This window comes from Scyliorhinus torazame, chromosome 7, assembly GCF_047496885.1.
Source record: "Scyliorhinus torazame isolate Kashiwa2021f chromosome 7, sScyTor2.1, whole genome shotgun sequence".
In the NCBI taxonomy this organism is placed as follows: domain Eukaryota; kingdom Metazoa; phylum Chordata; class Chondrichthyes; order Carcharhiniformes; family Scyliorhinidae; genus Scyliorhinus; species Scyliorhinus torazame.
The window spans coordinates 123,823,670-123,847,135 of NC_092713.1; the positions used below are offsets into that span (position 1 = coordinate 123,823,670).

At 42.7% G+C, this 23,466-nt stretch overlaps 2 long non-coding RNA genes across 2 annotated transcripts in view; one reads left to right on the forward strand and one right to left on the reverse strand.

Moving 5' to 3' along the window:
- LOC140426540 (uncharacterized) overlaps positions 1-23,466 on the forward strand; it is a 248,442-nt gene that overhangs the window by 80,365 nt on the left and 144,611 nt on the right. The gene's annotated exons all lie outside the window — the stretch shown is intronic.
- LOC140426538 (uncharacterized) lies at positions 4,098-14,425 on the reverse strand. Its single transcript, XR_011948221.1, has 3 exons — positions 14,313-14,425; positions 5,805-14,184; positions 4,098-4,654 (listed from the first exon to the last, which is right to left on the reverse strand). It is a non-coding gene; the product is annotated as an uncharacterized lncRNA (long non-coding RNA).

Genomic DNA, 23,466 nt, shown 5'->3' on the forward strand with positions numbered 1-23,466 from the left:
ACTGAGATACTGTCAGGCAATCTTTCTAAATCAGGAGTCATATTCTTTTGCTTTTCTTTAATGCTTGATGACTAACTGAATGAAGTTCCATAAAACATTGCCGACCGTATTTTTCTCTGCTCTTAGATCGCACTTTAGGATGTCCTGAAGTCATGACAGGAGCTTTATAAATTGGACGTCCCTCATTTCTTTGGTTTTGTATGGCACCTCAGTTTCCCACAATCTTCTGAGACCTGGAGTCTCTCATAGACATCAATCACAGGGGCTGGTTTAGCACAGGGCTAAATCACTGGCTTTGAAAGCAGACCAAGGCAGGCCAGCAGCACGGTCCAATTCCCGTACCAGCCTCCCCGAACAGGCGCCGGCCGGAATGTGGCGACTAAGGGCTTTTCACAGTGTGGTAGTATGTATTAGGGATCATGTGGGGCTGGAAGCCCTAATGTCATTGGCTGACAGATCCCGGGTCCTGGTTGGCCGTTGACCTCTAGCTCCACCCTGAAGGCGGAGTATAAGAAGCCGGAGTCCTCCCCCGCAGGCCATTCTACTATCGAGCTGCGGGGGAACAGACACACTTAATAAAGCCTCATCGACTTCACTCTATTCGTCTCACGGAGTCTTTGTGCGCTACAATTTATTAAGCGTGTCTGTTCCCCCGCAGCTCGATAACTTCATTTGAAGCCTACTTGTGGCAATAAGCGATTTTCATCTCATTTTTTTCAAGTGATCATAATTTCATATCGGGCAGAAAAAAACTGACCATAATTCATTGAGTAACACTCTGTCCCATTTACAAAACCGTAGACGAATAATTATATCACATTTATTGCAAGAAGTTTTAGGTCTGTGCAAAATCGAAATACAGACATAGTAAAGATATAATCACTTTCCCTTATCTCATTCACACTGGAGGTTGCCAAATCATATTCTCTGTGAACTTCTTTTATAATCATTCTTCCTCTAAAGCGGGCACTGAGATAGAATGATAAATCGTGCATTAATTACAAGGAGATCTGGGCGGCACAGTGGTTAGCACTGCTGCCTCATGTGCAGAAGACCCGGGTGTGTGGAGTTTGCACATTCTTCCCATGTCTGCGTGGGTCTCACTCCCACAACCCAAAAGATGTGCAGGGTAGGTGGATTGGCCTCACTAAATTGCCCCTTAATTGGAAATTTAAAAAAAAGAATTACGAAAGTTTCATTTTAGTGCATGTTCGTATGTTGTAAACAAAATGAATCTTCAGTTAGAATACCTACAAAATTGGAAACATTTATGAAACTCATGGAAATTTAGTAACATTTGAAGAGATTCAACTTTAATTGGATCGTTCACACCAGGAGTCACACCCAACAACTGGATACAATATTATTCCAAATGTAATATGTTTGTTTTCTTCTTCCTCTCTCTCCCATTCTTTGCGCTCTGAAGGTGTTGCCTCAGCCAGCTGGGGTACACAGACTGTGCTCACTCTTTTAGTATCTCACACAAGTGACCATTAATAATATATTCACTTTAAGGCTTAGATTTTTAATGTTTGACAGCAAGAGTAACACATTTAAAACGACTGAGTTCTGCTGGTGATGTAATTGGAAAACCTAACAGCCTATCCAGTTGTGGAGGGTCTGTCACAGGTCTGTTCTAATTCACATCCAGATATTTACATTATAACCACCGGCGCACAGCAGCTACAGTGTTTACCATCAACAAGATGCGCTGTAGCAACTTACCAAATCTCCATTGTTAGCACCTGCCAAGGCCGACTTTTACCACCTCGAAGAACTATGGGCAGGATTCTGCTTTTGGCAGACTATGTTCTCCCACCGGAGATTAATCGCCAGTGCTCGTACGGGCAGCATGGTAGCACAGTGGTTAGCACTGTTGCTTCACAGCTCCAGGGTCCAAGGTTCGATTCCCAATTTGGGTCACTGTCTGTGCGGAGTCTGCACGTTCTCCCCGTGTGTGCGTGGGTTTCCTGCGGGTGCTCCAGTTTCCTCCCACAGTCCAAAGATGTGGTTAGGTGGATTGGCCATGATAAATTGCCCTTAGTGTCCAAAAAGCTTAGGTGGGGATACTGGGTTACGGGGATAGGGTGGAGGCGTGGGCTTAAGTAGGGTGCTCTTTCCAAGAGCCGGTGCAGACTCAATGGGCCGAATGGCCTCCCCCTGCATTGTAAATTCTATGATCTATGATTCACTATCCCTTGCCATGCAAACTTATGCATGGCAGCTATTCCATCACGAATCCCACTAAGGGACCCCAATTTAGAGCGGGTGGACTGATGGTGAGGTCTGCCGACTGACCCCCCACAACACAACTTGCCCCTTCCCCAACCACAGGATTTGTTGTGTCATTGGTGACCCAGCCCTCCATGAGAGAGACCCTCATCAGAAACTCCCCCGTTACAGAGACCCTCCAATAAGAGAGACCCCCACCAGAAACTCCACCAGAGACCCCCCGAAAGAGACACCCTCACCAGAGAACCCCATTAGAGAACCCTACCAGAAACCCCCCCATTAGATATCCACACCAGAGACCCCCCAAAAGAGACCCCCACCAGAAACCCCCCAAAAGAGACCCCCACCAGAAACCCACCACTATAGAGACGCCCCAAAACAAAGACACTCACCAGAAAATCTCACATTACAGATACGCCTGCCTGGAAGCTACACACCAGACCAGGCAGCGACATTCAAAAAAAAAAATCGCTGCTTTAAAACTCAACTGTGCAGGCTCACGCAGAGAAAGCACCACCTGTAAATTCCTAGACGAAAACATATGAGCTGGGTTTAACCCCCCTCAGATCTTTGATCTGCAAGGCTTTCATTCACATCAATAGGAAATTGCATGCACTGGGCTGTGATTGATACCTTGCACACAGCCAGTTGTCTAGATTGTTTAATTTCATTTCCTTCACTTGAATACATCTCAAGTACCCTGCTGTCTGTCCAGCCACGCTGATTCTAAACACCTAGCTATGATTGACAGCTCTTGGACAACATCAAAAGCAGTTGTGTTTTCTGCAGAAAAAGAGGAAGTGAGAACACTTAATAACACCAGGGACGCACAGATAAGTATAGCTCCTGGGTGGTGAGGGATTTGCTTGGGCAGTTTCCCCTCATCTTGGCACTGCCAGGGATGAGCTCTCTGTAGAATCCCATTGGAAGGGGGGGGTTCCCTCTGTGGGGTGCGGGTGTCTGATGGCTGGGGGTGGAGTGGAGGAAAAAAGTGCACTGATGCTTGCATGGCAGGGAGGGAGGGAGATGTCCTTCAGCGTCGGGTGGGGGGAGGAATTTATTTCTACCACGGTTTGGGCGCCTAGATCTCTGTGGAGCTTTCATTGCCAGCTCTATCAGGCCCCACCCTTCCAGAGTGATGCCACAAACCACACCCCCATAATCCTGTACTGTACGCCAAAAAATCGGGAGCGTAAATATGGCTGTGCACCTGGCGAGATACAGGCCGGTTTTCAAGCTCACCCTGATGGATTTTGGAAAAATCCTCCCAGTGTGTCCTACTGCTGCCCTGGCTGTGATCCAATACTTGGGGCCTCAGGCTATTACACAAAGACTTTACTTTGATCAAGGGATACAAGATGGATGCGACTGTAAATCAAAGGCACAGCATAAACCACATTTGCTGGCTTTAGTTGATCCCGTGCAAACTTTTGATTGATCAATAAGATTTTTAGCATTTATTTCTTAAAAATGAAAATAATTTATTCACTGAATTGATTTTGGAGTTATAAAACTCTAATTTTCACCAGTAATTTTCAATCTCTTATATTTTCTATTTTTTTGAATTATGTGGATTGAAAAAAATAACTTGAATTGTCATGTTTCCATTGAAACCAACATAAATATTCAACAAGTTACAATTTGGAACACTGGTAGTAGACCAATTAAATGTCTTTTGTTGCGGCAGAAAAATATCCTAAGAAATGAAGTTCATCATTTTATGCTGGATTGTTTTCTGATGCACAGCAGGATACCTACAATCCTTGCCCAAACCTGCAAATTTCCTCACCAACAATTTAACTGCTAATTGGCTTCAGAATTAACGAAGAAACCGACTCAGTGGCCTTGAGACTACTTAGCTTCAGTGGAGCTCCAAGGTTAGCCACAGAACGGTACATTACCGGCCGCATGATGTGACATTTTTCAATGAGCATTGACATGGGACATGTTAGATTAAAAAGCTATAACATTTTTAATTTATTGATAAGGGTGTGTACCATTTGTTCCAGTTGTAAATGGCAGGGCTAATTGCTGTCAGAACCTTTGCTTCTCACCCATCATCTAACCACGACAGCAGTGACAGGTGGCAAAAAACAGGCTCATCTTGGTTATCGGTCCTTTCTTTTAAAACATTATACTTAAAACCACTATTTAGGCAAAACAAAGGTAGGAAATGTACAACGAAACCCTACAACCTTTCCTCGAGGTTGTTTAAGTGCTTTTGCTGGCGACCCGCGGCGTGTTTAGTGGCAGCGGAGACCGCTCGCCATTAGCCAGCAGTGGAATCTTCCGGTCCTGCCATTGTCGATGGGGTTTCCCGTTCGCACCCGCCGCTGCTAGGGAGCCCGCAATGGAGATGTCGCTGTCTGCAGACTGGAAGATCCCGCCAGTGGGGATGGCCGGAAAATCCGTTTGGTTTCTGCTGGGTAAAGAAATCCGATCAGAGAATCGATCAAGCTCACATCCTGGATAACAGGCAGTTCCATTCTGCAAACTTCACACTTGAGAAATGGCGTAAATCATACAGGGCAACACAACTAGCTTAGTGCAATAGTCACTTGTTCAGAAAGGAGCTATTACCAGAACAAAATAAGATCTAAATTAGCCCTGTTTAAAACAAATCCTTTATGGTGACAATTTATTAACTATTTATTTTACATATTGCTAGTCAAAATGCACAAATTATTTTTTTACACACATCACTACAAAGATTAAGAGCCTGGAGCATACTCAGTGCAGAGGTGATTACACACACACATACACAAAGAGTCTTATTTAGAAAATATGGTCTCAATGAACCAGAATGTAACAAATGCATATGACACTGCTGTAATTTACAAACACAAGAACATTATAATATTAAAACAAACATTGCTTTATACTAAGCTTGGTAATATTGAAGTTATTGGACAGCATTTGCTAAGCACTACTGATTGTGCTAGCAGTTACCCTGACAACCAATTCAAGATTATCACTTGGGCTCGCAGTGTGGTGCATTTGTGCGCACTAGAAGCTACATATATTAATACTCAGGACCCTGTTCTTTGTAAACAGAAAGAACAAGTGCATAAACTGCCTAAACAAAATAGGTGACAGCCATTATCTGGTTCATTTCCCAGGGCAACCACTTGACCAGATTTGAATTTAAACAAATTTGAATTTAAACTGATTTGAATTTAAACAAAGGTTGACAGTTAACTATCAGTTAACTGGTGCATTCTCCATGGCAATGCCTCTACCAATCAGAGTGCACTTTCCAACAATGAAATGCCTCTACTGATCAGAATCCACTTGCCAACAAATCAGCACTCGTCTCATGAAGTGCAAATTGTGTTCACATTTGTAAATTGTCTTGATGAATGCAAGATGGCAACATGTCTTTTTTCAGTAATGCTCAAGTTCTGTACTGCCAAATTACTTGATATTTCAATGGACATAACAATGTGGAAAGGCAAACAGCATTATTTAAATTTAGTGCAAATTATACTTTGATCCTCTTTGGTGTTACACAAGACATTTTGTGCAATACAAGAGTCAGGTGGCATAAGCAGTGGGGTTCCATGATAACTTACTTTTGGAACAGATGTTTATAGGCTGGGATTAACATCCTTACTGCTGGACCTTAATATCCACTCTTCTATCACTAGTGCACGGTAGCTGCATAACCTCACCAAGCTTACTTTGACAGCATTTCTAGTCCTGGGGCCTACACAGTCAAGAAGGACAAGAGAGGAGAGATCATTGGGACCAGCACCACTCCTGAAATGGAGCACAAAATCTAAGCTGATGCTTCAATGTTGTACTGAAACAATGCTGCTTTGTTGGAGATGCCATTTTTTTTTTAACAAGCAGTTAAACACTGGCCCTGTCTGCCTTCTTCGGTGAAGATAAAATATCTCATGGTATTATTTTAGAAAGAGTTCTTTACAGTTCCCTGACTAATATTTCTCCATTAACAGGATTTCTAAAAACGATGATCTGATCATCATCACACGGCCATTTGTGCGAGTTTGCTGTGTGCAAATTGGTCATTCTGTTTCCCTACACGAGAACAATGACACTTCAAATGTGTTATGGGCCAGGGTTTAGAGAACCCCAAAGTGTTTCATGGAGTTCACCTGACCCACAAATTTTAATAGATTGTGGTATGGGGAGCACACGACCCACTCTACAGGTGTGGTACAGCAAAAATGGAAAAGTATTTTTTAAAGCCCAAAACAATGTTTATTCTATGAACTCAAGTTAACCTTTTTAAAAGATACAGTGAACATCTTAGCAATGATTAATTCAAATACAACCCCCAAAGAATACAACACTAAGTAATCCTTTAAGCTTTCCTTTTAACATCCACAAGACTTAAAATACCTTTCAACAGAAGCACATCAGGTTAAAGTCACTACTATTATTAGTTTTAAATCACCAGGATCAATTACAGTATTTGGATTACAGAGAGAGATTCATACACCTAGCAGTGACGGCAGATATCCAGCTCTGAAAACAAAACTAAAACACAGCCTGCTCAAAAATGAAAGTAAAAAGCTGACAGACAGCCCAGCTCCACCCCTCTGACATCACTGCAGTAGTAAACACCCATTTCTTAAAGGTACTCTCACTACAGATATTTATATACACACCCATTTATAAACACCCATTTCTTAAACATACTCTCACATGACACCTCCCCCCAAGAGAAAAAAATAAACCATCAACTTAAGGATGGTTTCATTTTTCACCATCCTTTAAGAAATGCACACAGAAAATACATTTTTTTGTTAAAAAAAAAAACAACACATGCAAACAGGTACAATATAGTCCATTTTTGTTCTTTTTCCTCCAACTGAAATCCTTCCTGATTGACAGTATCTTTGAACAAGAAGGTCTCTGCACGATCCATCCATTTCTCCACGCCTCGGCATGTCTCTTTAAAGTCAGATACTTTAGTTCAATCTGATCACAGAGTCCCTTGCAATTCCCCAACACAGGAGCATTGGTTATCACAGCTTTCAGGCAGTCAAATGCCTGTTGAACGTCCGCTGTCCATTGGAATTTTCGACGTTTCTTCAGCAAGTCCATCAGTGGAGCAATCACGCTCCAAAACTTTTGCACAAATGTTCAATCAAATCCACTCATGCCAAGAAATTGCATTATTTCTCTTCATCTTGAGGGTATCGGAAACTCCTCAATAACTGTTGGTTTCATATCCCGTGTGACCATTCGACCCTGTCCAATTGTATGGCCAAGGAAAGTGACTTGGGCTTTTCCAAATTCACTTTTGGCTAGGTTTATCACCAAACCCGCTTCCTGAAGTCGATCGAATAACTCTATCAGATGTTTTAAATGTTCTTTCCATGTCTGGCTGAAAATTACCAGATCCTCGATGTTTACCGCACAATTGGGTAATCCTGAAACAACTTTGTTAGTTAACCGTTGAAACGTGGCTGTTGCCGTGGTTTTCATGCCAAATGGCATAACTTTGAATTGGTATATACCATCTGGAGTCACAAAAGCTGAAATCCCCTTCGCCCTTTCGGATAAAGGTACCTGCCAGTAACCTTTAAGTAAATCCAGTTTGGAAATAAAAGATGATTGTCCCACTTTTTCAATGCAATCCTCCAAACGTGGGATTGGATAAGAGTCCGTTCTTGTAACTGCATTGACCTTTCTATAATCCACACAAAACCATTGGGTACCATCTGGTTTTGTTACCATCACTATGGGTGAGCTCCATTGGCTGCAACCCACTTCAATTATGCCATTTTCAAGAATACTCTCAATCTCTTTGGTAACCTGAGCCAATTTTAAAGGGTTAAGTCTGTATTGATTTGTTTGATTGGAACAGCATTTCCCACATCTATAGCCCATTTTAGTACTTCCCAATTTATCTCTACAAATTTGCCCACGTTATATCAATAACTCTTTCAGGTCAGTTTGTTTTTCCTCTGGAAGGTAACTCAACAATTTATCCCAATTTGTAAGAACATCCTCATTTTCCAATTAAATTTGAGGTATGTCAAATTCACAGTCTTCTGGATTTGGTTTGTCACTTTGAGTTAGAATCATTAAAATCTCCTTTTTCTCTCCTTCCCTTTCAAAGTACCTTTTAAGCATATTCACATCTCACATTCGGTGAGTTTTCCCTCTATCTGGCGTTTTACCACATAATTCACCTCACTTAATTTCCTTTCAATCTGATAAGGTCCACAAAACCTAAATTTAAAGGTTCACCTACCACTGGTAACAATACTAAAACTTTATCTCCACTGGCAAAACTACGAACTTTGGATTTCTTGTCCGCTACCCGTTTCATCACATGTTGTGCAACTTTTAAATGTTGTCCAGCCAATTGACCTGCTCTATTTAATCGTTCTCTAAAATTTGACATGTAATTCAATAATGTAATTTCTGATTTCTCACTCACCAATTTTTCCTTAATCAATTTAAGTGGTCCTCTTACCTCATGACCAAAAATTAGTTCAAAAGGACTAAATTTGGTTGACTCATTAGGTGCACCCCTAATTGCAAACAGTACGAATGGAATTCCTTTATCCCAATCCTCTGGATAATCTTGTCTTTAATGTCCGATGCCACCTTTCTAACGCTCCCTGTGATTCTGAATGGTACACAGTTGATATAAATTGTTTTATTCCAAAGTTATCCAGACCTTCTTTGAATAACTTTGAGGTAAAATTTGATCCTTGATCCGATTGTATTTCTATGGGTAGTCCAAATCTAGTAAAGAATTTAAGTAATTCCTCCACAATCCTTTTAGCTGTAATATTACGTACTGGAATGGCCTCTGGAAACCTAGTAGATACATCCATTATCGTTAAAAGTAACTGATTTCCACTTTTTGTTTTAGGAAGCGGTCCTATGCAATCAATTAGGACCCTTGTAAAAGGTTCCTCAAATGCTGGAATGGGTATTAAGGGCACTGGTTTTATCACTGCTTGAGGTTTCCCTATCACTTGACATGTGTGACATGATTGACAAAATCTAACTACATCTTTATGTAGTCCAGGCCAATAAAAATGTTTTTGTATTTTAGCTTGAGTTTTCCTTATTCCCAAATGACCTCCCACTGGTAGCTCATGTGCAACTCGCAACACCTCCTTTCTATATCCTACCAGCAATACTACTTGCTGAACTTCTGCCCACTTTTCATCCGCCTGCATATGTAAAGGTCTCCATTTTCCCATCAAGACATCACTTTTACGGCAATAACACTCTGGTATACACTCAGATTCCTCTTCCATGTATGCTTTCTGATACATACGTTTTATTTCTATATCTTTCTGTTGTACCTCTGCCAATTTTCCTGACCTAAAAATATCCGCCTCATCCTCAGCCTGTTTTTCTTTTTCAACCACCTGATCAAAAATTGTTTCTGATAATTGCACTTCAACTTCATCTTCACTCTTTGATTTCTCCTCTTGTCTTAACCTGTGACTTTACAACCTTGTTACTACACAATCCGGAGAAATCCCAGGATAATGGTCCTTCAACACTTCAGTTGTCTGATTTTCCACTGGCTTATCCACCACAGTAGGCATCACTCCCACCTGCGATCCAGCTATATCATTACCCAAGATAAACTGTATTCCTGGACAAGATAGATTCTCTATTCCTCCTACTACCACTTCACCACTCTTCACTGGACTTTCCAACCTTACCTTATATAATGGAACACTAATCCTCTCACCCTGAATTTCACATATTACCACCTTTTCTGGCAACATTCTTCCCAAATTACATAACTCATCATCTCTTACCATTAAAGATTGACTAGCTCCTGCATCTCTTAAAATTGTGACTTCTTTACCTGCTCCTCCTGATACACATGAATAAACTTTACCCACACAAGTAAATTCTTTAAAGAGATCTGGCACCTTCTTATCAAATCACCTCTTGATCAGGCTGTACAATCTTTTGCACCTCCTTCACTTCACTTGGGCTTTCCTTTACCACTTTCACAAACCCCACTGTCTTATCCTGTTTTACCACATCAGCCTTCCCAGTGCTTTTCTTCAACCACCAACACTGTGACTTTACATGGCCTAGTCTATTACACTGAAAATATTTGAAATTTTTTATTTCTTTTCCACCCTCCTGGATTTGTTTTTTAATCTGAGGTCCATTCTCCTTATTATCTCCCATCAGATCACCTTTGCCTCGACCACTTGAGTATTTCTCATGTCCCCAGTTTCTGTCCCTCACAGGCTGAAAGTGATGTCGGAAACCAAGCTTTGATTTATGAACTAATTCATAATTATCTGCCATTTCTGCTGCTAACCTCGCAGTTCTAACCCTCTGTTCTTCCACATGAGTTCTCACTACATCAGGAATTGAATTTTTAAACTCCTTCAAAAGTATAATTTCTCTGAGAGCTTCATAGGTTTGGTCTATTTTCAAAGCCCTTATACAGCGATCAAAATTACTCTGTTTAAGCCTTTCAAAATGACATGTATGTTTGACCAAATTCTTTCCTTAAATTTCTAAACCTTTGTCTGTAGACTTCAGGCACTAGTTCATTTGCAGCTAAGATGGATTTTTTCAACTCCTCATACGTCCCAGATACCTCCTCCAATAGTGATGCAAACACTTCACGAGCCCTACCTACCAGCTTTGTTTGAATCAGTAATACCCACATGTCCTGTGGCTATTTCATTTGTTTAGCCACCTTCTCAAATGAAGTGAAAAAGGCTTCTACCCCCTTCTCGTCAAACCTTGACAATGCTTGGACATATTTAAATAGATTCCCACCAAGCTTTTGACTTTGACGCTCTTTCTCACTATCCTCTTCACTATCATCCAACTGTATGTTTCCCTTTATGTCTGCCAATTTTAACTGACTCATGTTTCATGGCCATTTTCTGAAGTTCAAACTCTCTTTATCTTTTTCCCTGATCTTTATCTCCCTTTCTCTTTCTTTAGGGCTATTATTTCTTTTCTCCTTTCTTCTCTATCCTTTTCTTTTTCCTCTCTATCTCTTTCTTTTTTCTCTCTATCTCTTTCGTATTCAAACTGCTTTAATTCTTTCTCATGTTCCATTTGTTTAATTTGCAACTGAATTTTTGCCATTTCCAATGAGTCAAACCGTATCTCAGGCAACTTTAAATGCTTAGCCACCGCCATAATTACTTCACCTTTTCGCATTTTGTCAGGTAATGTTAACTGCAATGTTTTTGCCAAATCTAACAGTCTGCTTTTAGTCTCTGTCCGTAAGGGACTGCGTGTGACCGTCTCCACCCCCAAAACGTCTGAGCCTCTGAAAGAGCCATTGTCTACAACACCCCCCCTACTTAAACTAGAATATCACACTTGAAAAGCAACCACATATGCTCACCCCTCACTGTCTACGTTCACTAAGCCAATCCAATAGATAGACTTTTATCCCGGACGGGCCCCCAATTTGTTATGGGCCAGGGTTTAGAGAACCCCAAAGTGTTTCATGGAGTTCACCTGACGCACAACTTTTAATAGATTGTGGTATGGGAAGCACACGGCCCACTCTACAGGTGTGGTACAGCAGAAATGGAAAAGTATTTTTTAAAGCACAAAACAATGTTTATTCTATGAACTCAAGTTAACCTTTTTAAAACATACAGTGAACATCTTAGCAACCATTAATTCAAATACAACTCCCAAAGAATACAACACTAAGTAATCATTTAAGCTTTCCTTTTAACATCCACAAGACTTAAAATACCTTTCAACAGAAGCACATCAGGTTAAAGTCACTACTGTTATTAGTTTTAAATCACCAGGATCAATTACAGTTTTTAGATTACAGTGAGAGATTCATACACCTTCTGGCTGTGACTGCAGCTATCCAGCTCTGAAAACAAAACTAAAACACACCCTGCAGCCTGCTCAAAAATGAAAGTAAAAATCTGACAGACAGCACTGCAGTAGTAAACACCCATTTCTTAAAGGTACTCTCACTACAGATATGTATATACACACCCATTTATAAACACCCATTTCTTAAAGGTACTCTCACATGACAAATGCAATTCATTGGCTTTAAGCACTTTTGAATATGTCATGAGATCATGAAAGGTGTTATGTAAATAGGAGTGCCCCCCCCCCCCCCCAGATATTTCAAGATTATTTTCAAATTCAGGGATTTGAATTATCCTGATATCTCTGCAAGGTGCCCTGTGTTAGAGTCGATTTACAAAGGCAACGTACTGTTGTCCTTAAATAAGGGATTGTTTCTCCTGCCTGCCCAGGTGATGGGGAAGCGGAAACTAGTCAAATGCGGCATTTGGTTTTCAACTGGTCAGGAAATCACGCAGGGAGATGAGTTTGCCCTAATTTCTGACAAATGCTTGCTCGGGCAAAACTCCCTCCACTCCACCAAGAGGCATCAAGTGCTGACCTCCTCCCTGAAGCCACAAGTCGATGTCCCTTCACAAGGACTCCAGGTAAACAGAGTATATTAGCAAACTGGATTCCATTTGGAAGGTGGATTTGAACCTCTTAACAAACATTCTGAACCTCTTTAACAAACAATGGGAAGGGCTAAGGCTCAAAGGAAGGCAAGAATTAAATAATACAGCAATTCCAATTGGGATTAAAATCAGAAATGTGATCAAGATGAATATCTTTCATCTGTTTTAACATTCGGGTTGCCTGAGTTTCTCATCTTCCTGCCCAGTTACAATCAGTCCTCCTGAATTCAGACAGGAAGGAGAACTGCTCTGTTACTGCAAGTAACTGTTACTGCAGGCTTCTCCTGGTCATTAAGGGCGGGCTGGCTGGCTGGCTGGCAGGAGCTATAATTCAAGTCAGACAGACTGCAATCAGCCTCTCTCCCACCAACCCCTTCCCCCATTAAATGGAGCTCTGACTTCTGTGTGTTATTTGATCTAGAGGCCCTGGTCTGAGTCCAGACAAAACAGGCTCAAGTTCAAGTGCAAGGCCGCCTAAAGATTTGAACATCGCAGCCTCACATCTGGGAGTCAAATAGTTGAGCTTCCAGCTTGAAATAATTCACCTCAGCAACTCATTGTTAAACATGTTCAGGCAGCAGAATGATTCAGAGTCAAGGTTCAAAATGGCTGAGGCTGGTTTAGATAACTTCTATTCCTTTGAGCTATTCGGCTTCAGACTTTTTTTTGTGTAGATTTTAACAATGGTAGAAAAAGCAGCGTTACAGTGAAAACAGGCTATCTCTTGGAAAGGGCTTTATTTTTTGCCCGCAGAAGGCATTTAACCGTGCTGATTCTTAATGTCCTGGAATTGCTTTGCAACTTATTGCTGGAATGTGACCCGAACTCCCACTGAAACACACCAGACTAGAAGACAGAGTCACGTTTCAGGGCTGTGCTGCTTCTTCTTTAAAATTGGCACGCGTCTGCCATTGAGGAATTTCCCCGCAGATAGGCGACAGTGATTTGTCAGGATAGTAGTAAAAAAACAATCAGTCGCAGGCTGACAGTAATCTGCGGCAAGTGCAGCTTTCGGTTGATAGTGCTGCTGGAAAATGAGCTAATTCACAACACATTCGTTGCTCTGCCCTTTAAGAATGTCATCACTTGGAGAATTTTTTTTTTGCTTAATGCAGACAGTTGGACTTTAATGAACGAAAAATGTCAGCCGTGCAATGGATGGAACCGATCTGTGCCTGGTTCTGCCCGGAGGCATGTGTCCGCTCCAGTCATAAAAACAGCTCCAAGCAGAAGCACATCTGGGGAGGTGCCTGCTGCTTTACATTTTTCTTTATCTGTCAGCGTCCCCCTCCCCCCATTGCCTTTTGCACAAGATTGCACGGCCCTGCAGAAACGCCCCTCCTCCACCGTTCCGCAATAGCCAAGGCAAAATGTTTACCAACTATAATCTGGTCACTTGTGTAACCAGTCCGAGGCGAGATGCAGCAGCCGGATAAATGCTGCTGGGGCGTGCTTCCGAGAGGGCGAAGAATTAACGGTCAGAGGAAGTGCTCGACACCTGCAGAATGGCAAACGATTCGTTATACAAAGAGCATATTGAGCAAAACAGATTTAAAGATACAGAGCCCCTTTGTGTGCCCGCATAAGTTACACATTGTTAAGCAGGGTCAGCACTCAAAGCCTTACATGGCAGTCTCGCTTCTTTCACCATTCTTCATTTAAAAAAAGACAAATTCAGTGAGATAAGCTCGAGGAACCACGCAGTGACCATGCCAAGGCAACGGCATCCTCCACAGAATGCCTGTGGAAAATAATTCTGTCATAGCATTGCTGTTAAATATTCATAGCTCTGAAGGGCTTTTACTGGTAAGTCACAAGTATGGAGCTAATGTACATTGGGGGTCGTGATTACACTGCAACAAAAAATATCTTCGCATATGATCTCTGGCAATTTTGGCACAAAGGGATGAGCTCAAAACAATACTTTCAAGGGAGGAAGGAGGCAATGGTTTGGTGCTGAAACCAAATTGTTAACTCATTAGCTGTAAGTTGTAGGAACTGGGTTGTCCATTCATAGAATTTACAGTGCAGAAGGAAGCCATTCAGCCCATCGAGTCTGCATCGGCCGTTGGAAAGAGCACCCTACATAACCCACACCCCCATAACCCAGTAACCCCATTTAACCCTTTTGGACACTAAGGGCAATTTAGCATGGCTAATCCACCTAACCCGCACGTCTTTGGACTGTGGGAGGAAACCGGAGCACCCGGAGGAAACCCACGCAGACACGGGGAGAATGTTCAGACTCCGCACAGACGGCGACCCAAGCCGGGAATCGAACCCAGGTCCCTGGCGCTGTGAAGCAACAGTACTAACCTCCCGACAACATAACTCATAATCTGGTCACAGATCCAATGAATTATTATAATGAATAATGCAATAACTTCAAATGAATTCACTTTTAAATATTATGATGCGTTTCACTTGCAATTGTTTCACAACAGAATAAGGTCTCTTTAAAATGTCCAGTGCTTGACTGGGTGGGCAATGTCAATGAGGATGTTTATAGTGGCCTATCAAGTTAAAATCCTAGCTAAAACTCAGCACTGCTTTCACTATTTTTGAGTTTGTTTTTTGATAATTTTACCTTTGCCGCAATTGGGTAAAACAAACATTCCACTTACAGCGTATGAAATCCTTCACTGTTCCTACCTTTTAACATATTTTTCATGTTGATTGTGATGAAGAATAACCAGTGCAATGTAATAAAATGGATTTGAATAAGATGCATGTGTGCTGTGCTAAAGAAATGCAATATATGCATGCATATATTAAAAAATACATATACATTACATACATACACAGACAAAAAACTTTGCTGTTGGATCTTAAAAGCAGTTGGCCACAACTGTTGAACTGTTTATGCCACTGTGTGAATTTGTGTAATGTATCAACAATATAAATCTTCTGCAACCAACAGCTTAAGTTACATTGAAGTTGATCGTACACCTGTTAAAATAAATGATAATGGAGCAGTGAAGGCCTCAGATTTGGGTTCAGCAACCTCACAGCTCCAATTACCCTGATGATTGGGCCTTTGTGGCTTTCATGTACCTACCACTGGGCAGCCAAAAGATTGACCTATTTCAGGCAGCATTTTGTATGTTCTCTAATGAAGAGAACTAAAGGTTTGTATGGTTGAACAATAAGTGTTTATTAATAACATATAACTATATACACACATAGAACATAGAAAATACAGCACAGAACAGGCCCTTCGGCCCACGATGTTGTGCCGAACCTTTGTCCTAGATTAATCATAGATTATCATTGAATTTACAGTGCAGAAGGAGGCCATTCGGCCCTTTGAGTCTGCACCGGCTCTTGGAAAGAGCACCCTACCCAAACTCAACACCTCCACCCAACACCAAGGGCAATTTTGACATTAAGGGCAATTTATCATTGGCCAATTCACCTAACCCGCACATCTTTGGACTGTGGGAGGAAACCGGAGCACCCGGAGGAAACCCACGCAGACACGGGGAGGACGTGCAGACTCCGCACAGACAATGACCCAAGCCGGAATCGAACCTGGGACCCTGGAGCTGTGAAGCAATTGTGCTATCCACAATGCTACCGTGCTGCCCTTAAGAACAAATAAATCTACACTATATCATTTTACCGTAATCCATGTACCTATCCAATAGCTGCTTGAAGGTCCCTAATGTTTCCGACTCAACTACTTCCACAGGCAGTACATTCCATGCCCCCACTACTCTCTGGGTAAAGAACCTACCTCTGATATCCCTCCTATATCTTCCACCTTTCACCTTAAATTTATGTCCCCTTGTAATGGTTTGTTCCACCCGGGGAAAAAGTCTCTGACTGTCTACTCTATCTATTCCCCTGATCATCTTATAAACCTCTATCAAGTCGCCCCTCATCCTTCTCCGTTCTAATGAGAAAAGGCCTAGCACCCTCACCCTTTCCTCGTAAGACCTACTCTCCATTCCAGGCAACATCCTGGTAAATCTTCTTTGCACCTTTTCCAGAGCTTCCACATCCTTCCTAAAATGAGGCGACCAGAACTGTACACAGTACTCCAAATGTGGCCTTACCAAAGTTTTGTACAGCTGCATCATCACCTCACGGCTCTTAAATTCAATCCCTCTGTTAATGAACGCGAGCACACCATAGGCCTTCTTCACAGCTCTATCCACTTGAGTGGCAACTTTCAAAGATGTATGAACATAGACCCCAAGATCTCTCTGCTCCTCCACATTGCCAAGAACTCTACCGTTAACCCTGTATTCCGCATTCATATTTGTCCTTCCAAAATGGACAACCTCACACTTTTCAGGGTTAAACTCCACCTGCCACTTCTCAGCCCAGCTCTGCATCCTATCTATGTCTCTTTGCAGCCGACAACAGCCCTCCTTACTATCCACAACTCCACCAATCTTTGTATCGTCTGCAAATTTACTGACCCACCCTTCAACTCCCTCATCCAAGTCATTAATGAAAATCACAAACAGCAGAGGACCCAGAACTGATCCCTGCGGTACGCCACTGGTAACTGGGATCCAGGCTGAATATTTGCCATCCACCACCACTCTCTGACTTCTATCGGTTAGCCAGTTTGTTATCCAACTGGCCAAATTTCCCACTATCCCATGCCTCCTTACTTTCTGCATAAGCCTACCATCAACTTTATCAAATGCCTTACTAAAATCCATGTACACTACATCCACTGCTTTACCTTCATCCACATGCTTGGTCACCTCCTCAAAGAATTCAATAAGATTTGTTAGGCAAGACCTACCCCTCACAAATCCGTGCTGACTATCCCTAATCAAGCAGTGTCTTTCCAGATGCTCAGAAATCCTATCCTTCAGTACCCTTTCCATTACTTTGCCTACCACCGAAGTAAGACTAACTGGTCTGTAATTCCCACGGTTATCCCTAGTTCCTTTTTTGAACAGGGGCACGACATTCGCCACTCTCCAATCCCCTGGTACCACCCCTGTTGACAGTGAGGACGAAAAGATCATTGCCAATGGCTCTGCAATTTCATCTCTTGCTTCCCATAGAATCCTTGGATATATCCCGTCAGGCCCGGGGGACTTGTCTATCCTGAAGTTTTTCAAAATGCCCAACACATCTTCCTTCCTAACAAGTATTTCCTCGAGCTTACCAATCTGTTTCACACTGTCCTCTCCAACAATATCGCCCCTCTCATTTGTAAATACAGAAGAAAAGTACTCATTCAAGACCTCTCCTATCTCTTCAGACTCAATACACAATCTCCCGCTACTGTCCTTGATTGGACCTACCCTCGCTCTAGCCATTCTCATATTTCTCACATATGTGTAAAAGGCCTTGGGGTTTTCCTTGATCCTACCCGCCAAAGATTGTTCATGCCCTCTCTTAGCTCTCCTAATCCCTTTCTTCAGTTCCCTCCTGGCTATCTTGTATCCCTCCAATGCCCTGTCTGAACCTTGTTTCCTCAGCCTTACATAAGTCACCTTTTTCCTCTTAACAAGACATTCAACCTCTCTTGTCAACCATGGTTCCCTCACTCGACCATCTCTTCCCTGCCTGACAGGGACATACATATCAAGGACACGTAGCACCTGTTCCTTGAACAAGTTCCACATTTCACTTGTGTCCTTCCCTGCCAGCCTATGTTCCCAACTTATGCACTTCAATTCTTGTCTGACAACATCGTATTTACCCTTCCCCCAATTGTAAACCTTGCCCTGTTGCACGTACCTATCCCTCTCCATTACTAAAGTGAAAGTCACAGAATTGTGGTCACTATCTCCAAAATGCTCCCCCACTAACAAATCTATCACTTGCCCTGGTTCATTACCAAGTACTAAATCCAATATTGCCCCTCCTCTGGTCGGACAATCTACATACTGTGTTAGAAAAGCTTCCTGGACACACTGCACAAACACCACCCCATCCAAACTATTTGATCTAAAGAGTTTCCACTCAATATTTGGGAAGTTAAAGTCACCCATGACTACTACCCTGTGACTTCTGCACCTTTCCAAAATCTGTTTCCCAATCTGTTCCTCCACATCTCTGCTACTATTGGGGGGCCTATAGAAAACTCCTAACAAGGTGACTGCTCCTTTCCTATTTCTGACTTCAACCCATACTACCTCAATAGGGTGATACTCCTCGAACTGCCTTTCTGCAGCTGTTATACTATCTCTAATTAATAATGCCACCCCCCACCTCTTTTACCACCCTCCCTAATCTTATTGAAACATCTATAACCAGGGACCTCCAACAACCATTTCTGCCCCTCTTCTATCCAAGTTTCCGTGATGGCCACCACATCGTAGTCCCAAGTACCGATCCATGCCTTAAGTTCACCCACCTTATTCCTGATGCTTCTTGCGTTGAAGTATACACACTTCAACCCATCTCCGTGCCTGCAAATACTCTCCTTTGTCAGTGTTTCCTTCCCCACTGCCTCATTACACGCTTTGGCATCCTGAATATTGGCTACCTTAGTTGCTGGACTACAAATCCGGTTCCCATTCCCCTGCCAAATTAGTTTAAACCCTCCCGAAGAGTACTAGCAAACCTCCCTCCCAGGATATTGGTGCCCCTCTGGTTCAGATGCAACCCGTCCTGCTTGTACAGGTCCCACCTTCCCCAGAATGCGCTCCAATTATCCAAATACCTGAAGCCCTCCCTCCTACACCATTCCTGCAGCCACGTGTTCAACTGCACTCTCTCCCTATTCCTCGCCTCGCTATCACGTGGCACCGGCAACAAACCAGAGATGACAACTCTGTCTGTCCTGGCTTTCAACTTCCAGCCTAACTCCCTAAACTTGTTTATTACCTCCACACCCCTTTTCCTACCTATGTCGTTGGTACCAATGTGCACCACGACTTCTGGCTGCTCACCCTCCCCCTTAAGGATCCTGAAGACACGATCCGAGACATCCCTGGCCCTGGCACCCGGGAGGCAACATACCTTCCGGGAGTCTCGCTCGCGACCACAGAATCTCCTATCTATTCCCCTAACCATTGAATCTCCTACAACTATTGCTTTTCTATTCTCCCCCCTTCCCTTCTGAGCCCCAGAGCCAGACTCCGTGCCAGAGACCTGACCGTTAGGGCCTTCCCCCGGTAGGTCATCCCCCCAACAGCATCCAAAACGGTATACTTGTTTTGAAGGGGAACGGCCACGAGGGATCCCTGCACTGTCTGCCTGTTTGTTTTTTTCCCCCTGACTGTAACCCAGCTATTCTTGTCCTGTACCTTGGGTGTGGTTACCTCCCTGTAACTCTTCTCAATCACCCCCTCTGCCTCCCGGATGATCCGAAGTTCATCCAGCTTCAGCTCCAGTTCCCTAACACGGTCTTTGAGGAGCTGAAGTTGGGTGCACTTCCCACAGGTATAGTCAGCGGGGACACCGGTGGTATCCCTCACCACCCACATCCTACAGGAGGAGCATGTAACTGGCCTAGCCTCCATCCCCTCTTACCTTACAGAATATAGCTGCTATGTGGACTAACTAGATCTCCGCCCTCCGACTCTGCTCCCAGTCAGCTACACTTCCTGTAAACTCCTGGCTCTCTTCGCACTCTTTGCGGAAATGTCGGAAACAAAATGAAAGGAGCACCTTACTCCCTCCTCACCTAACTCCCTCGGTCACCAAACTCTCACTATCGCACTCAAAAAGCACCAAATTCAGCACTCAGTGCAAAAAAAAAAAAAACATGCATAGGATAATGCATAGGATACAGTCCTGACTATGTGCTATCTTCATGTCAACTTATACCAAACACGCTACTGTACCCTCCTATGCCCATAGGACTCTCTATACCATAATGGGGCGGCACTGTTTCATTAGCCCCACATTAATCCTTACAGTCCCAAACACCATATCACTACCAGCCCTGTTTTAATATGGCACACACAGGATCCTTACTGCCATTCCACTGTTCAGCAAGAGTAAGTTCTAAATTAGTTCTGTGAAGCCAGGAGGTGATTTGAGCAGCCGTAAAGGTCCTTTTACAGCATGAGTTTAATGCCTTCGCTCTGGATTCTTCCCCCTCCAGCCACCAACTACAAGTAGGTTGATTTCTAATTTTTAAAAACTATATTCCAAGAACACCATCTTATTGTGGAGCCAGGAGGAGCAAGAATTCCACCAGCCCCCACACAAATCTTGGCACTACCACCTCTCCCAGAACTTACTTGAGGCCCCCCTGCCATCAGGCAATGGTCCAAAAATCACCACTGAAGAAGGCTTACCTGCCTGGGGATGTGAGAAAGATGTGGGAAGCTGGCCTGGAATATTTAGATGAGGCTCACGGCTCAACTCCCATCTACCCTCAGGCTATGGACCCCTTTGCTTAGCCCTACATTGCTCACACTGCTCCAGGTTTGTGCCTGAAAACGGAATCTCTGCCCCAAGACGTACAAATAAAAAGCTGCACCATTAAATACAAAAGTGTACATCTTTGACGCTGACCTTAAAACACAGTGTTCACACATCCCCGGATGAGAGATTCTGGCTCCATGCTGCTCTAATCATTCGCAGCTCAGAGCCTTTCTATTGTATTTGATCGAATTCCCACAAAGGGATTTCAGGTTTTACTTGAAACTGAAGCTCTAGATTTCTTCAAGGCACAAATGCATCTCCCACCCGTGATAGCTGCGCCGAACTTCTCAGAGTAATTGTAACCATCCCTCAGTAATGACAGTTGCAAAAGCCTAGACCAACTCTCAGATTTCCCTATAATTGATGCTCTAGGCTTCCTGTGTTCCGGCCTCTCTAGACTGTCCCTATGGTTACAACTTCAAGCTTCCCAGCACAATTAAACTTTCAATGCTTTAATTTCCTACAGTAAGGCAATAGAAGATTGCTGGATAGGGACAGGCCAGGCCTCCCCATAGCTAATCTACTGATTTCCCCAGTTTTCTGTGATGGTCTTTTCTCCCCCAGTGGATACTTGAAACCTCTAACCTGAACATTCAGCATATTTTTGCACTTTTGAGTCCCATTTTCTTCCAATTGGAAACCCTTGTGAGGTTCAGCTATCAATACAGCCAGGGTTGTTTCAGCATTGAAGTCTCTTACTGGCAAGAATGTCATTGCTGACACTGCAGTAGCGTGCAATCTTTGGCCCAGTTGCTGTGTCACAATGATTGATGGTTACAGGGATTTACACTGCTGCTCTTGAATAGAATATTGCACAGAAAATATACTCTGTTGTATCCAATAGTGTCAAAGTTTTCCAAGTAAAATGTAGCGTGATGGTATATATGCATAACTACATGCAATCCAATATGATAGATATCCACTCATGAGAATGAACTCAGTGACTTTTATCCATAGGCAGTTAGGTCACCGCTGTTCCATATACATGAAGCACTATTTAAAGAATCATCAATTCTACTGAGGGCCAAGAACTGATCTTTTTAAACAAACATTTATTCCAGTCTTGCATCACCAAGCCAAGTTGTGACTGGCTCAGTTCTTCTGCCCAGATCTTGATTCATGACTAATTGAGAATGAAATACAGTTATCTTAGAGGAGTTAGAAGAAAATTAACCTTCATCCTGATTTAGTAGCGTATTGCTGAAGTTTATGAACCAATTTCTGAACTTGTGTTTTGCAATAAAATGCTGCTGCTATTTCACTTTGTCTCCTGTTCCATCATTCTGGGGGCATGTTTCTACTGAGTCGGAGGCTAATAGACGTCTAAAATGATTGTCAGTCTCAGAAGAAGCAAATCATTATAAAAGTATATTTCTAACTGAGTGTCACTGAAAAGATTCTGAGATAGCCCCATGCCACAATTAAAATATTATACAAACATGGTTTTCAATGCTCTCTCCTTGCTTCTCTTTCCATTACTGATGTTCTCGAATCGGTTTGTGGACATTCGGAAACAGTTGTTCCCCATTCAAGCAGCTGGGACATTCCGAAACAGCACAGTGCGGCCTAGTGGCCAAAGTTGCACAGCTCACGAGGAGCATCACAACTTACAGTTGGGTTCTGCAACCTTGACTTCAAAACCCTGCCAGCCAGCCAGCTGCACAAATCCATTCAAGCCAGGAGACCAGCTTCAAGCTAACTTGATGGGGAGTTTTGGATAGGGTGTTTTTTTTCTGTTGCTTCCGTGCACAAATATAACTACTGAAGTAACAAAGAGTTATTCCAAATATAGATGTAACACTTTCAGACCTTTAGATTGTCCAATATTTCTATGTGTATTTTGATTGAAGTGTTATATCTGCAAATATTTGAAAGAACACGACTGCTAGCGTCATCACTCAGGTTGCCAAATGTGGTTAAATGTATTCTTGGAGGTCTCATCCCATGACTTGCCCCTGATGCTTCGGCTATTCAGCAGACAAGCACATCCATCCTTCTGACATACTGCCTTCCGACACCAACTGCAATGCAAAAAGACTCATTCCTCAATTAAATGATGCTCGGTTGTTAGCCAATCAGCCTTCCCTGTCCCAATTTTCAAGAATTTTATATCTGATAAAGAGAAATGTTCCCCCAAAAATGTTTTTTAAATTCCATTTTTAAAGTTTAACTATGATTTTACTCCACGGTTGCACACAGCAGTGTCCTGAAGCTTGATCTTCAATTCCTGGGGACTCCAGGCCAATCCTGGAGGGTTGGCACCACTAGTCATTGCTCAAAGACCATGGACCTTTACGGTCCAGTTGGTGCCTTTTAGCCAGAGTCTTTTGCCAGCCTGATTATCAGCAAGTCGTGAAATTCAGCATTATAGGGTACACATGATCTCCACTCAAAAAAATTAAAATCAGGAACACTGCTTCCATGC